This window comes from Eumetopias jubatus, unplaced genomic scaffold, assembly GCF_037043125.1.
Source record: "Eumetopias jubatus isolate StellerSeaLion01/CBP00866 unplaced genomic scaffold, mEumJub1_p1.0 scaffold_15, whole genome shotgun sequence".
NCBI classification, from domain to species: Eukaryota; Metazoa; Chordata; class Mammalia; order Carnivora; family Otariidae; genus Eumetopias; species Eumetopias jubatus.
In genome coordinates, this window is record NW_028274821.1 from 73,556,929 (window position 1) to 73,572,358 (window position 15,430).

At 38.4% G+C, this 15,430-nt stretch overlaps 1 protein-coding gene and 1 pseudogene across 1 annotated transcript in view; one reads left to right on the forward strand and one right to left on the reverse strand.

Moving 5' to 3' along the window:
• SUSD1 (sushi domain containing 1) overlaps window positions 1-15,430 on the reverse strand; it is a 128,221-nt gene that overhangs the window by 44,064 nt on the left and 68,727 nt on the right. The gene's annotated exons all lie outside the window — the stretch shown is intronic.
• On the forward strand, window positions 177-1,581 carry LOC148162443 (heterogeneous nuclear ribonucleoprotein A1 pseudogene; annotated as a pseudogene).

Below are 15,430 nucleotides of genomic sequence, written 5' to 3' on the forward strand. Positions count from 1 at the left end.
CTGTATTAAAACTTGAAAAAAATGAAATGAAATGAAATGAAAAGATCCCTATCCACAAGAGAAGAAACCACAAACTTCAAATAAGTAGAATAGAAATTGATCTATTAGAAATAAATCTAGCTTTCTGCCCGTGGACGCCGCAGAGTAAGCATCGTTAAAGTCTCCCCTCCCACCGCCGTCATGTCTAAGTCAGAGTCTCCCAAGAGCCTGAACAGCTGCAGAAGCTCTTCATCGGAGGTTTGAGCTTTGAAACAACCGATGAGAGTCTGAGGAGCCATTTTGAGCAATGGGGAATGCTTACGGACTGTGTGGTAATGAGAGATCCAAACACCAAGCGCTCCAGAAGCTTTGGGTTTGTCACGTATGCCACTGTGGAGGGGGTGGATGCAGCCATGAACGCAAGGCCACACAAGGTGGATGGAAGAGTTGTGGAACCAAAGAGGGCTGTCTCAAGAGAAGATTCTCAAAGACCTGGTGCCCACTTAACTGTGAAAAAGATTTTTGTTGGTGGCATTAAAGAAGACACTGAAGAACATCACCTAAGAGACTATTTTGAACAGTATGGGAAAATTGAAGTGATCGAGATCATGACTGACCGAGGCAGTGGCAAAAAGAGAGGTTTTGCTTTTGTAACATTTGATGACCATGACTCTGTAGACAAGACTGTCATTCAAAAATACCATACTGTGAATGGCCACGACTGTGAAGTAAGGAAAGCCCTATCTAAGCAAGAGATGGCTAGTGCTTCATCCAGCCGAAGAGGTCGAAGTGGTTCTGGAAACTTTGGTGGTGGTCGTGGAGGTGGTTTTGGTGGGAATGACAACTCTGGTCGTGGAGGGAACTTCCGTGGTCGAGGTGGCTTTGGTGGCAGTCGAGGTGGTGGTGGCTATGGTGGCCGTGGGGACGGCTATGACAGATTTGGTCATGATGGTGGTTATGGAGGAGGCGGCCCTGGTTACTCTGGAGGAAGCAGAGGCTATGGAAGTGGTGGACAGGGTTATGGAAACCAGGGCAGTGGCTATGGCGGGAGTGGCAGCTATGACAGCTATAACAATGGAGGAGACGGAGGCGGCTATGGCGGTGGTAGTGGAAGCAACTTTGGAGGTGGCGGAAGCTATAATGATTTTGGCAATTACAACAATCAATCCTCAAATTTTGGACCCATGAAAGGAGGAAATTTTGGAGGCAGGAGCTCTGGCCCCTATGGTGGTGGAGGCCAATACTTTGCCAAACCACAAAACCAAGGTGGCTATGGTGGTTCCAGCAGCAGCAGTAGCTATGGCAGTGGCAGAAGGTTTTAATTACTGCCAGGAAACAAAGCTTAGCAGGAGAGGAGAGCCAGAGAAGTGACAGGGAAGCTACAGGTTACAACAGATTTGTGAACTCAGCCAAGCACAGTGGTGGCAGGGCCTAGCTGCTACAAAGAAGACATGTTTTAGACAATACTCATGTGTATGGGCAAAAAACTCGAGGACTGTATTTGTGACTAATTGTATAACAGGTTATTTTAGTTTCTGTTCTGTGGAAAGTGTAAAGCATTCCAACAAAGGGTTTTAATGTAGATTTTTTTTTTTTTGCACCCATGCTATTGATTGCTAAATAGTCTGATCATGACGCTGAATAAATGTGTCTTTTTAAAAAAAAAAGAAAGAAAGAAAGCAAGCAAGAAAGAAATCTAACTAGAAATGTCCAAGACTTATGAAGATTTTTTTTTCCTGAAGCACAGAAAAGAAAACAATAGAGAAATGCCACATTCACGAATGGAAAGACTCAAAAGTGAACCTTCTTGGAATATGTTTACACATTCATTCAATTACTATTTAGGAAGTTCTTACCATGCACCGGCATGCTTTAGGGGCTAAGGATAAAGGGGGGAGGAAAAAAGTCCCTGAATCTAAGGGAATTCATCCTCATGAAAAAGGTGGAAAATAAATAAGTAAACAAATAAATAAAAAATATAATCTTGTGTGCTGGGAAAGACTGAAGAAAAGCATTGCAGGAGGATAGAAAGCATGGCCAGGGAAAGCTCTCCATGGAGATGATTTGTGAGCAGAGAACTGAGGGGTGTGAGTGAGTCACCAAGAATGGAGGAAGAGGGCTAAGAGGTAGCTCCAAGGTCAACATCCCACATGCAGGAATCAGCTTGTCACACTCACAGAACAGGAAGCAATTACTGCTAAATTTCTTTGAAAAGATTAACGAGAATAGCAGGAAAAAAACTGAATTAAAAATATTGGAAGAAGCCATAAGCAGGTACCGGGACCTATTATAAAGTTACAACAGTGTTTCTCAATCTTTTATCATTACAGTCCCACAAGGAGACTTTTAAAACATTTTCCCCCTAATCTCTCGCCTTTTATAAAATTTTAATACTCCTGATATGCTGTATGTTTCTTATGTACTATATGTTTATCTATGCTTCATATATAAAAAGAATATTTTCTTGCCCCTCAAGAACCAATTTTTGCCCTTTTGTGGGTAATTCTGCCTCCCAGGGGTGACACCACCCCCGCTGAGAATTAAATAAAATTGTCTCACTGGTTAAATTCCATTCCATCTTGGTCAGAGAGCAACTCTCACCCTAAGTCTCCTTCTCTCCAATCAGGGGGGTTATGGTTTGAACCACAGGTAGGCTGAACCCCTGATGTGTTCACTGGGGAGAAAAGGATCCCTGAAAGAGCTAGTCCTGAATCCCTTCCTACCCTGCTCTCTGACCCTTTGCTATGGAAAGTCATGCCCTGTCCCTCATACAAGTATTCCTTCCCTGGCTCATTTTTAGTGGTCACTCTGCCTTCTCTTTCTCTCCTTTCCCCACCCAGAAGGCCCATCTAATCTAGAATCCTGAAGCTGAAAAACCAGACTTGCAAGAATGCCTCAGAGAAGAGAAAAGCTGGCTCTTACTTCATCTAGTTCTTTGAAACTTTGTGCTTCACTCATGTGGGGGAGCCACTCTGGGTAAAGTCAATCATTACTTCCTCTGGGCTCCCATAGCACCTTCAAACATTGGAATAACACATCATGCATTGTATTATTATTAGTAGTTTTTAAGATTCAAAGATTTGGTTTATTAGTTGAACATAGCTGCTTTACAGTGTGGAGAATTGGGTTCTAGTACTGGCTGTATTTGCTAGATTAAAAATATGGGCAAGTCATTTCACCTTCACCGAGCCTCAGTTTCTTTAGCTGTAAAATGGGGAGAGTAGTAACTGCCTCAGAGGGATACAGTGAAGGTCAAAATAGATAGCCTAGGGCAAATAGTAATATGCTTAAGGAATAGTGGCAGTTTAGGGGCACCTGGGGGGCTCAGTCGTTAAGCGTCTGCCTTTGGCTCAGGTCATGATCCCAGGGGCTTGGGATCGAGCCCCGCTTTGGGCTCCCTGCTCAGCGGGAAGCCTGCTTCTCCCTCTCCCACTCCCCCTGCTTGTGTTCCCTCTCTCACTGTGTCTCTCTCTGTCAAATAAATAAAATCTTTAAAAAAAAAAAAAAGGAATAGTGGCAGTTCGTGTTATTACTGTTTTAAAAGTTGCTAATTTGTTGAAAAATAAAAAGCAATTTCATAGAGAATTTTGAAAAATGGTAGTGTACTTATTAAAGACTTTTCACTCAACTTTAAGCTCCCATTTAGTGCAATGGACCCCTATTTTTGCCCACAGGTTGATACTTCCCTTTTAATTTTAGAAATTATTTTGAAGTGTTTCACGTAAGAAATCTTTTATGCATTTAAATTGAGGGATTAGTTTTCAAGCCTCTAAAATATTAACTCTGCTAATAAACTAAAAATAATAACCAAAAAAAATGTTATTATAGTACAAAGAACTTCTTCTTAAAGGTTTTGCAAAGAAGTATATTGAACATAAAAAAGGATAAAAGAAGCTCTGGTGCACTTATAAATATGCAGAACTGTGGATTATTGTTTTCCATACTGTTTACAAGGAATTTACTCAATTTATAGGGTGTTTGCTTAGGTACTGCTATCATTGCTCTCATCAAAGAGAAATCAGCTTTATCCCTTTTAAGACTATTTCAGAATTATTTCAAATAATGACAAAATACATATGTTGCATATCTATTACTTCAGCATTGTATTATTATTGATCCTGTCTATCGCCCCACTGAACCGAGAGCTCCCTGAGGGGAGAGACTGATATCTCGTTCATCTCCGCACTCCTCATGTCCCAGACAGTGGCAGGCACAGCATTCATGGTTGTTTCGATGTAAACAATCAGCAATAAGCTGAGCAACTGATAGCATATGAACCCAATGAAATACAGGTGCTCTGTATATGGCATGGTTTCTGCCCTTACTTTCTTTTTGGTCTAGAAGAAGAGTTACACCTTATGTCAGTATAACAAAAATACAAGAGCATATATAATAAATGTCATAAAGTAAATTTAAATAACAGTTAACATTTCATAGATGCTAATTATGTGTCAGGTGTTGTGCTGGTCCCCCATAACCCACTTAGTTTCACAACAAATCCCTGACACAGGTACCGTCATTCCCATTTTTACAATTAAAGTAACTTAGGCACATAAAGGTTAAGTAATTTGCCCAAAGGCACACAGATATAAGAGATCTGAGCTTTGAATTAAACAGCCTGACTCCAGAGTAACTGTGCCAAGCTATTACCTATACTTCCTCCTGAAGCAGAGTATAGGAATTCAGAAAGATCTACTTTCAGTTGGGGAAACTGTGGAAGAAGAGATGAAGGGAATATTAGGGAAAATGGGGAGAGGATTCCAGGTGGACATAGCACATGCAAAGATATGGGGGTGGAAAAGTTAGTGCTTGTGAAGTTATTCTAGATTAACGTTACAATTTGTTCAAGGATAATAGTGGCCAGTTAAATCCGAATCTCTCAACACATTTCCCAAAATACTCTTCAGATCAACAAGAACAAATAAAACAACATAAAACCAGTGCTGTCATCACAACCAGAAGACAGAGAATATAAGAAACTTTAAATCGCCTTTCAATAGAATAATAAATACCAAATTCCAGCAAAGCTGTTTCTCAACCTCCCATAAGTCACTGTCGAGAGTGAGAGAGCTCTAGAAGAGCAAGGGAAAGAGAAGAGGAAAACAAAGGGTCTGAACATGAGCTTGATTCACTCCCAGAAAGAGAAATTCCACTTTCAGCATGAAAATACTGAAAAGAAGATCTGGTATACCAGGGTACTGACTACAAGCAAAGGATGAAAGTCCAGGAGACTTCAGGCAGGGGTATGAGAAAGGCATTGCTTCTGGGAAAGAAGATGATTAAATGGAAAGAACTGGTGTCCTGTGGAGACTAAGTAGTGATGGGAAAAAAAGCAATAGGGGAATGCAAGATTCTACAAAGCAAAGGAGAACCCCAAAATAAAAGAATATACCATTCGTTCCCACTCTCACCAAAAAACAGCAAAAATATCCTTTAAAGGCACTGCACTTCATTAAATGACAGAAGAGGGCACTCTTAACCTAGAAATATTATTAACCATTCTAAATTACCAATTCTATGGAATTAATATACAAAAGCAGTGTTTGTTAAAGAAAGAAAGAAAGAAAGAAAAAGAAAGAAAGAAAGAAAGAAAGAAAGAAAGAAAGAAAGAAAGAAAGAAAGAAAGAAAGAAAGAAAGAAAGAAAGAAAGAAAAAGAAAGAAAGAAGAAAAGAAAAGTCAGCTAAGAAGGTGATAATCAAAACATCTCAGTTTGTGGGGCGCCTCGGTGGCTCAGTTGGTTAAGCGTCTGTCTCAGGCTCAGGTCATGATCCCAGGGTCCTGGGATGGAGTCCCACATTGGGCTCCTTGCTCAGCAGGGAGCCTGCTTCTCCCTCTGCCTGCTGCTTCCCCTGCTTGTTCTCTCTCTCTCTCTGACAAATAAATAAAATCTTAAAAAAAAAAATCTCAATTTGTGAAAAACTCTACATTTTTTTAATAATGCCCAAACAAGAATTAACACACACACACACACACACACACACACACACACACACACACAAAACAGTAACTCTGTAACACAATAAACTGAAATAAATATCCTCAAATAAGCATTGTGGGGTATGAGGAAAACACCTTGAATCAGAAATTCAAAAAACTAAGAAGAGAAATGGACACAAAGCAGGCAGGAAATGAAACAAAAGTGACTGAATTCAGGAAACAGAAGGAAAAGACAAATTCATGCCAGAAATAAAGTCAAAATGTCATGGTACCCAAAGAAGGATAGATTAGAATAAAAAATTAATGAGGAAAATTGAAGAAAAACAGGAAAACAACCAAAAAGAATAAAAATGATATTAAGAAGGAGCAAAAACCAAGTGGCTGAAATGGAATAAAAGCAAAGATCCAACATATGTATAATTAAAGTCTCTAAAGAAGAAAAACATTAAACAGAATTAATATTTAAAACTATAATCCAGGTTAAATCTACAGACATAAAAAGATCTGAATATAAGTACTGAAAGGGCCCACTGTATACCTGAGAAAGTTCATCCAGAATAATCAAACCTAAGACTTAGTCAAGTAAAACTATTATACTTTAAAGATAAAGGAAAAAAAAAAATCCTCAGCATCTCCACTCAAATAAATAAATAAGATCCAAAGGCAAAAGAATTAAGTGGCATCAGACTTCTCAAAAGCTACATAAAAAGCAAGGCAACAAAAGAACTGAATTTTAAAAATGTGAACAAAGAATTTTATATCCAGCCAAAACTATCTTTCAGGTATGAAGGCCATTGAGACTTCTAAAATTTACATATATATATACATACACTATTCAACATATGCAAGTTCTAACTATATGGCTCTTTACTAGAGGAACTCCTGAAACAAAGTGCTTGAGAGAGACAAAATATAAAGTGATGGGCAACAGCACAGCAGATAAATGCAAACCATATCAAAGTAGGGGTTGTAATCCTCACATAAGTAGAAGTCAAGCCAGAAAGTCTTTAATGTGACATAGAAGAACACTTTTTAATGCAAAACGCCACAATTCACAATGAAGATAAAATGCAACCACCTTTATAAAGTAAAACAAAGCATAAGAAGGACTATAACAGGGCACCTGGGTGGCTCAGTCAGTTAAGCATCTTCCATCGGCTCAGGTCATGATTTCAGGGGTCCCGGGACCGAGTCCCTCATCGGGCTCCCTGCTCAACAGGGAATCTGCTTCTCCCTCTCCCTTTGCCCCTCCCCCCTGCTCGTGTGTTCTCTCTCTCTCTCTGTCTCTCAAATAAATAAAATCTTTAAAAAAAAAAAAGGAATATAATAAATATGGAAGCAGAAATTAATGACATATTTGAGCAAGAGTCACCAACTTTTTTCTATAGAGGGTCAGAGAGTAACCATTTTAGTAAAAACCTTCTCGGCCAGTTCTGTCACACTACTCAACTCTGTCTTTGCAGCACAAGAGCAGTCACGGATGTTATGTAAACAAACAACTTCGCCTTTAGTGTCCAATAAAACTTTATTATAGAAAACAGGTGTCAGGCCAGATGTGGCCCACAAGCCATAGCTGGCTAATCCCTGATGTAGATGGCGAAGAAAACAGTAGATCCAATTAACAGAATAAAACCTTGGTTTTTTGAAAATAATAAAATAGATGAACTGCTAGCTAACTTAATCTAGAAAAAAGGAAGAAAATACAAATAAAGGGAGAAATTATTGAAACAGAAGAAAATTCAAAAAGTTAAATGAAAGTAATTTGCAGACCACTCTGCAAATAAATTTGAATATACAGAGAAAATGGGTAATTCCTAAGAAAATAGTTTGCTAAAACTGACCCCATTAAACTTAAAAAGTTTAAACAGACCATTTTCCATAGGGGAAAAAAAAAACTGAGAAAGTTATCATGGAACTACCCCCCAAAAAAGCCCTCATGCCTGGGCTGTTCTGTGGGGAAATTCTACCTAACCACTGGACTCAGATAGTCCAAATGCTATGTGAATTGTAATAATGAAGAAAACCTTTCAAATAATGAAAGGCATAATGATGAAGGAAACTTTTCAAATTCTTTTTATGAAACAAAGAAAATATTAATCCCTAAACCTGATAAAGATGATACAAAATAGAAAGAAAACTATAAACTAATATCGCATATGAATATTGATGCAAAAATACTAAAGAAAATATTAGTGAACCGAATCCAACACCACAGAAGAAACAAATACACCATAACCAAGTGGGATTTATTTCAGTAAGAGAGAGAGAATGGGGGAGAGGGGGCATGAGAGAAATTTGAAATCATATCAAAATTTAAAAGTTACAAGGAATTGGAATTGAAATTAAAAAGAATATATTGTAGTTAGCTTTCCTTTGCACTGTATTAATGGACATTTTAGACTAAGGAGTTACGTGATCTTTTCTCTGATTTCAGCCTACAAGACGGCAGTCTTGCAGTCTCTCTGGGTACACATGATTAGACTATGGGGTAGTCCCAAAAAGAGTAGGATGAATCTATTGCCTCCAAAACCATTTAGGACCCATTTAGTGAAGGGCTCCAATTCTAAATAGTTTATTCATCTTGATTTACCCCATGGGTATGGTACTGCCTAGCTGGATCTACAATGCCATTAGATGATCTTAAAAAGAAACAACCATTTACTACCCCCCCCATTTTTCGCATATTGCAAATGCTTAGGTATTCCATGCAAAATAAATGCCATTTTCTGGCTAGGCCAATTGCAAGTATGAGTTTCTCAGGCTGATGGTTTATAAAAGGAGCAGAAAGACTTCAGACATAACTCTACTACCACAGAATACTGTTATAATATTTATCATTTTGTAGGAAACAGTCAGAAACAATGTTAAATTTTTTATGGTCTTTATTATCTTTTCTTTGTACTTCAATTGTGTAAACAGGAGTCAGTTGGTGGGGGGAGTTTTATAAGGTCAACACAGATCTCAAATTATGCATGCTGTCAGAAAATTTGCAACATAAACCACCGTTAACAGTCACGGTTTTCTACCAGGCAATAGAGGGAAGACTATTCTGTTTCCCCACCTTTTGATTTTTTTAAAAAAATGTACCAACACTATTTTAGAAGTAAGTGCATGTAATCCTCTGCTATAGAGAACAGAAAAACAAGAAATCTCTTATTCCTAAATGATATGGTTTTTAAAACCCTAATTAGGAGCAGTCTAAATAGACAGGTGACTTTGCAAGGGAAACAGTGTGAGAAAAATGGCTAAGAATCAACTGTTTTGAAAACCAAGTCACTATTTTTATGACTGTTCTATAAACAGCGGTATCACTTTATTAGCCTTCAGTTGTCCTTGATGTACATTTTGCAAACAGTTTATCTTAGAAGGAACAACAAGATATGACGTTGTTCAAAGTCGGGAGTTTTACTGTTACTCTGTTGAAATTTTTCTTAAGACAAATTCGGTATCTGGTTACAACTACCATGAAATTTGCTTGCTGAAAGTATGTGATCATATTATATGGAGAGAAACTTGGGGGGGTTCCAATCACTCATTCAACTATGCAGGGCAAATTCAAATGACTCCCTTGGTTCAGCTCCATAGGTTCAACCTTCTAACAGAGGTGGGCAGCCTCCTCACATTCAACCCAGAAGGGCTGCTCCCTGGGTACTGGCCAGAGAGAACAATCTCAGGCTCAGTGACACCTACCATTTATCAGATCTGAGTTGAGAGAAACAATATTTAGGAAACATGGACACCAGCCATTCCTCAAAATAGTCTACAATAATCTAATCCTACCCCTGAATCAAGCCAGATCAGCAGAGGACAGGCATTTTTAAGGCATCTTTCCTTGTTCACCACACACTGAACTGTGCTTTCCTATAATGTAATGAGACATGCTGAGGGGCAATAAAAAAAAACAGCCTCATAAAATCCTCATAAAATGTTGCTCATATATTGTACTATCTACAATAGAAAATTCCTATCTAATCACATTGTTGAAAACAATTGTACTTCCCCTGAGAAACACCGCTTTGTTGTAACCTTAAGGACGATGTAATGGCACCCTTTCTGACTGGATGGGTCAAAAACTAAACCTAAATTTGGAGCCACTAATGAAAAAATAAATAAGTTATAAGAATATGGATTATCCTTAACCTTTCTTCTGCAACTTTTTTTATGTCCCTGACTTTGTTTTCATTCTTCTTTAGCTTACATATCTAACTTATTTTATTTTCTATACCCATGCAGGTCACTTAAAGTTTTTCCCAGAAAAAAGATGGGATATAAATAAATACTCTTTTGTTTTAAAAATTCTATATTTAATATTAATGTAATAAATCACAAAGGAAAAGAGCAATAGTATTGACTATATAAAATCTAAAACTTTTATATGTCTAAAAAATAAAATTAAAAGAAACTATTAATCAAGAAAAATGTTTGACACAAATTATAATAAAACTCTTACTATATGAGTAAGTTGTATATATCAATAAGAATATAAAATTGGATAGATGAAATAATGATGATAAATAAATTGGTCAAAAAATATGGATGTTGAAATAAATGAATTTGAAGGAACCCAGAATTGCTTTCCTAACATAGACTCATAGAACTAGAGGAGAACTTTCCTGTTCAACCCTCTAACATTGCAGAAGCCAATTACCTTGCTCAAGTGTGTTAAAGGTTGCTATTTACCTGTCTTCCCAGGTGGCCTCTCTCCACTCCCTACTCACTAATTCTCAAGGATGGAACAGTAAATATGTAATCTGACTGGTAGGAGACTCCCATTCCTTGGGTCACATCTCCTAGTGGGCAGAGTTCATATATTACAGGTCACTGCCCAAAGAAGATGCAGATTCTTGCTTTCTGGGACCTGTGCATAGGACAAGACCAGGAGAGAATGACATAAAGTGAAGGAAATCACACCAAGGAGAAGAAAATCTGAAATCCTATTGGTCCAGCTAGAAAAAATATATAAGGAAAAGGAAATACATCCAAATGTAACTACTCTAAAGAGCCCAGAAAAGATAGGAATATTTACTAGGTTCAGGGAAGGTGGCTCAAAATCATCAAAAAGAAGAATAACGGGACTATTTTGGAGGAGAGACTAAAAGGACACTTCCCCCAACAGGTGCCCAGATCCAGGTATCATTCTATCAAGAAAGGGCTTCTAAAGGTTTTAAATAGAGACACCAGAGTCAACATTAATGGGGCACTCCTCAGTAACTACAATTGTGATGCTATGTAGTTTCAGAAAATGTGGACACATTTAAGAAAAGAATGGCTAGAAAAATTGGAGTAGAATTCTTCAAGCATTGTTAAATTAGTTTCAGGTGACACTATTCTTACAGCAGGTACAGCACTGGCTTGAAGGAAACCTGCCTGGGAAATGCAGGGAGTTAGAACTTGAGGAAGAAGGAAAAGAATAACAGAGATGCATGAAAGAGAATCCAGGGAGAATGACAAATGATCAGACCCAGGCCTGGGTTACAGGTTGAACTGAATAGAAACATATACCTTCTAATGAAATGAAAGGTGGGCAGAATTTATTTGAACACTGAATGATGGTAGCAGACCCAGAACTGTCTGACATCATTCTCTCTCCATGGAGATTCCCTGGCTGAATCCAAAGTAGGATGTTAGGAGAACAAAAATCTAAGTGTGAAAACAAAAACCAAATATAGGGAAGGAAAGTCCTAATACCTAGCAAAAGGAATTGGCCAGACCTGGGGATAGAAAAGGAACAGAAATGAGGAGGATGGCAGGTGGAAAGCTTACAGTGGGAATCATCAGAGGAAGCTGAGCACTGGAGGCTTACCCGATGCAGAAAAGGATACGGTGGCCGGAAGGGATGCTGCAGTCCCCAACAAAAAAGCCCAGGCAGCTGAGTCTTAAAAGTCAGTTCTAAGGAAAGGGGGCTTGGATGAAAAACCACTAACCTAGGGCACTTCCTGGACGTCACTAGACCAGCGAAAGCACAAGTTCCAGAAACTCAAAGCAGATCAAGGATCCACTGAGGGTATTTCTCCAGGAGACAAAGGTGAAAACTCCTAAGCAGAAAGTAGCACTCAGAGGCAAGGCATTCAATCATAAGAACCCCAGAAGCTCAGAACTAAAACAATTCTCAGGATCTTTCTGGGGACAGAGAAATTTAGAGAAAAAAGCAGGAAACTGGGACAGTGAAGGAGGCATGCAAGAAGATGCAATTCTCTTGAAGAATTTCCTCTCACTATAATGTGGGGTATCCTGCCCACAAAGCAAGGAGGCTCTTTCACTAGAGAGAAAGATCTTCAGCAATGGTGAACAGTGGATAGAAACAGGGCTTGAAGGAGAAATGAAAATGAAAAGGTTCTAAATCCTTGGGATGGGCACCAAGAAAGACCCAGAACCACCATGGCAAAGTTCTAAAATTTTCAAGGGAAGAGAATTTCCCTCCCCACAAAACATATGGCAAGACTAGTGAAAGACAGAACCCACTAACCTTATGAGAAGAGAGCACTTCCCAAACTAAGTTCAAATTCACAGGTGGTGGACTCCAGATTGCTTGGTAATCTAGAGAGGCTGAACTATCACATGCAAGATTATACTTACCATTGGTAATTCAGGATCCATGTTGTAAAGGAGAAGATAACAGTGGACTCACTTTCTAAATTTGACACCATGGGACCCTGACTGATACTCAAGCTACGGTTTAGATCCCATCTCCTACCACTTTCTCCAGCTCACTCTGCTCCAGCCATACTGACTTCCTTGATATTCCTAGAACGTGCCAAGGACATACCTCTCTCAAGACCTTGTCACTTGGTGTCCTCCCTGTGCATGGCTTACTCCCTCACTTCCTCCAGATCTGTGTTTAAATGTCACTTTATAATTGAGACCTTCCTGAAGACATGAACAGACATTTCTGCAAAGAAGACATACAAATGGCCAACAGACACATGAAAAAATGCTCAACATCACTCAGCATCAGGAAATACAAATCAAAACCACAGTGAGAAACCACTTCACACCAGTTAGAATGGCTAAAATTAACAAGTCAGGAAACAACAGATGTTGTCGAGGACACAGAGGAAGGGGAACCCACTTACACAGCTGATGGGAAAGCAAGCTGGTGCAGCTACTGTGGAAAATAGTATGGAGGTTCTTCAAAAAGTTTAAAATAGAGCTACCCTGTGACCCAGCTATTGCACTAGTAGGTATTTACCCAAAGGACACAAATATAGTGACCCAAAGGGGCACCTGCACCCCATTGTTTATAGCAGCAATGTCCATAATAGGCAAACTATGGAAAGAGCGCAGATGTCCATCAATAGATGAATGGATAAAGGAGATTTGGCATACATACACACACACACACACACACACACTGGGATATTACTCAGCCATCAAAAAAAGGAATCATCTGCGACGATATGGATGGAACTAGAGGGTATCAGGGTAAGCAAAATAGGCCAATCGGAGAAAGACAATTATCATATGATCTCACTGATATGTGGAATGTAAGAAACAGAACAGAGGATCATAGGAGAAGGGAGAGAAAAATAAAGTAAGATGAAATCAGAAGGGAGACAAACCATAAGAGACTCTTAACTCTAGGAAACAAACAGGGCTGCTGGAAGGAAGGGGGTTTGGGGGGAGATGGGTAACTGGATGATGGGCATTAAGGAGAGCACGTGATGGAATGAACACTGGGTATTACATGCAACTGATGAATCACTAAATTTTACCTCTGAAACTAATAATACAGTATATGTTAATTAAATGAATTTAAATAAAAATAAAATATAAATAAATATATTTTATATATAACGAGCATATATATATTTATACATATAGAGGCCTAAATATAATAAATATATATATTACATGTATAATATATATAAAATAGAGGTCTTCCCTGACCATCAGTTGTCACTCCCTTTGCCATGCTTTCTTCCCCACCTAACATGTGATTTATTTCCTTACTTGTTTATCTCTCTCCACCATGACCCCCAAACAATTCCAACACCATGTCACCTGGGACTGTTTTACTGCTGCCACAATGTCAGCTATTAGAACCTGCTTGACACAGACTAGAAAAGAAATAAACATTTGTTCAATGAATGCATTTATGCATCCACGTCATTTGAAGTTTTTGCTCACAGTCCACATTTGACAAAAGCAAGGTGGGTCTGGACTGACTGTGCACTGGATTCTGAGAATATAATTTTGCTTTTTCCTTTTGAATAACTAATTAGTGAGAAGCAGCAGAAGTACATTAAGAATGAGGACCGTGGAGCCAGGGTCAAATCACCCTGTGTTCAAATCACTAGGTGTGTGATCCTGGACAAATTGTTTAATTTCTCTGTGCCTCATGATCTTTGTCTATAAAATAGGAACAATGGCAATGCTTTCCTCAGAAGGTTTGGTAGGTCTGAGTTGATTCAAAGAGGACACATTGTTTTGTTCTTTGTTTTGTTTTTTATTTTGTTTTTTGTTTTTTGCTCACTGCAATTTCTTTTTCTTTCTTTTTTCTTTTTTAAAGTTTTTATTTAAATTCCAGTTAGTTAACATACAGTGTGGTATTAGTTTCAGGTATACAATACGGTGATTCAACACTTCCATGCATCACCCAGTGCTCATCACAACAAGTGCCCTCCTTCATCCCCATCACCTGTTTAACCCACCCCCCCACCTCCCTTCTAGTAACGATCAGTTTGCTCTCTATAGTTAAGTCTGTTTCTTGATTTGTCTCTCTCTTTTTTCCCTTTGCTCATTTGTTTCTTAAATCCCACATATGAGTGAAATCATATGGTGTTTGTCTTTCTCTTACTGACTTATTTCTTTTTGTATTATACTATCTAGCTCCATCCATGTTGTTGCAAATGGCAAGATTTCATTCCTTTTTATTCAATTTTATAAATTCCGTATATATACATGTGTGCGTATATATATATACATATATATATATATATAAAGAAGGTATGGTATATACATGTGATATATGTGATTATGTGATATTATATGTGATATATATATATATATCACACCTTCTTTATCCATTCATCAATGATGGACACTTGGGCTACTTCCATAATCTGACTCTTGTAAATAATGCTGTAAACATTGGGGTGCATGTATCCCTTTGAATTACTGTTCTTGCATTCTTTGGGTAAATACCTAGTAGTGCGATTGCTGGATTGCAGGGTAGTTCTACTTTTAACTTTCTGAGGAACCTCCAAACTGTTCTCTGAACTGGCTGTACTAGTTTGCATTCCCACCAACAAAGCAAGAGGGTTCCCCTTTCTCTACATCTTCTCCAACAACTGTTGTTTCTTGTGTTGTTGATTTTAGCTATTCTGACAATATGAGGTGGTATGTCACTGTGGTTTTGATTTGCATTTCCTGATGATGAGTGATGCTGAACATCTTTCAATGTGTCCGTTGGCCACCTCCATGTCTTCTCTGGAAAAATGTCTGTTCATGTCTTCTGCCCATTTTTTAATTGGTTTATTTGGTTTTGGGGTATTGAGTTTTATAAAATTTTTT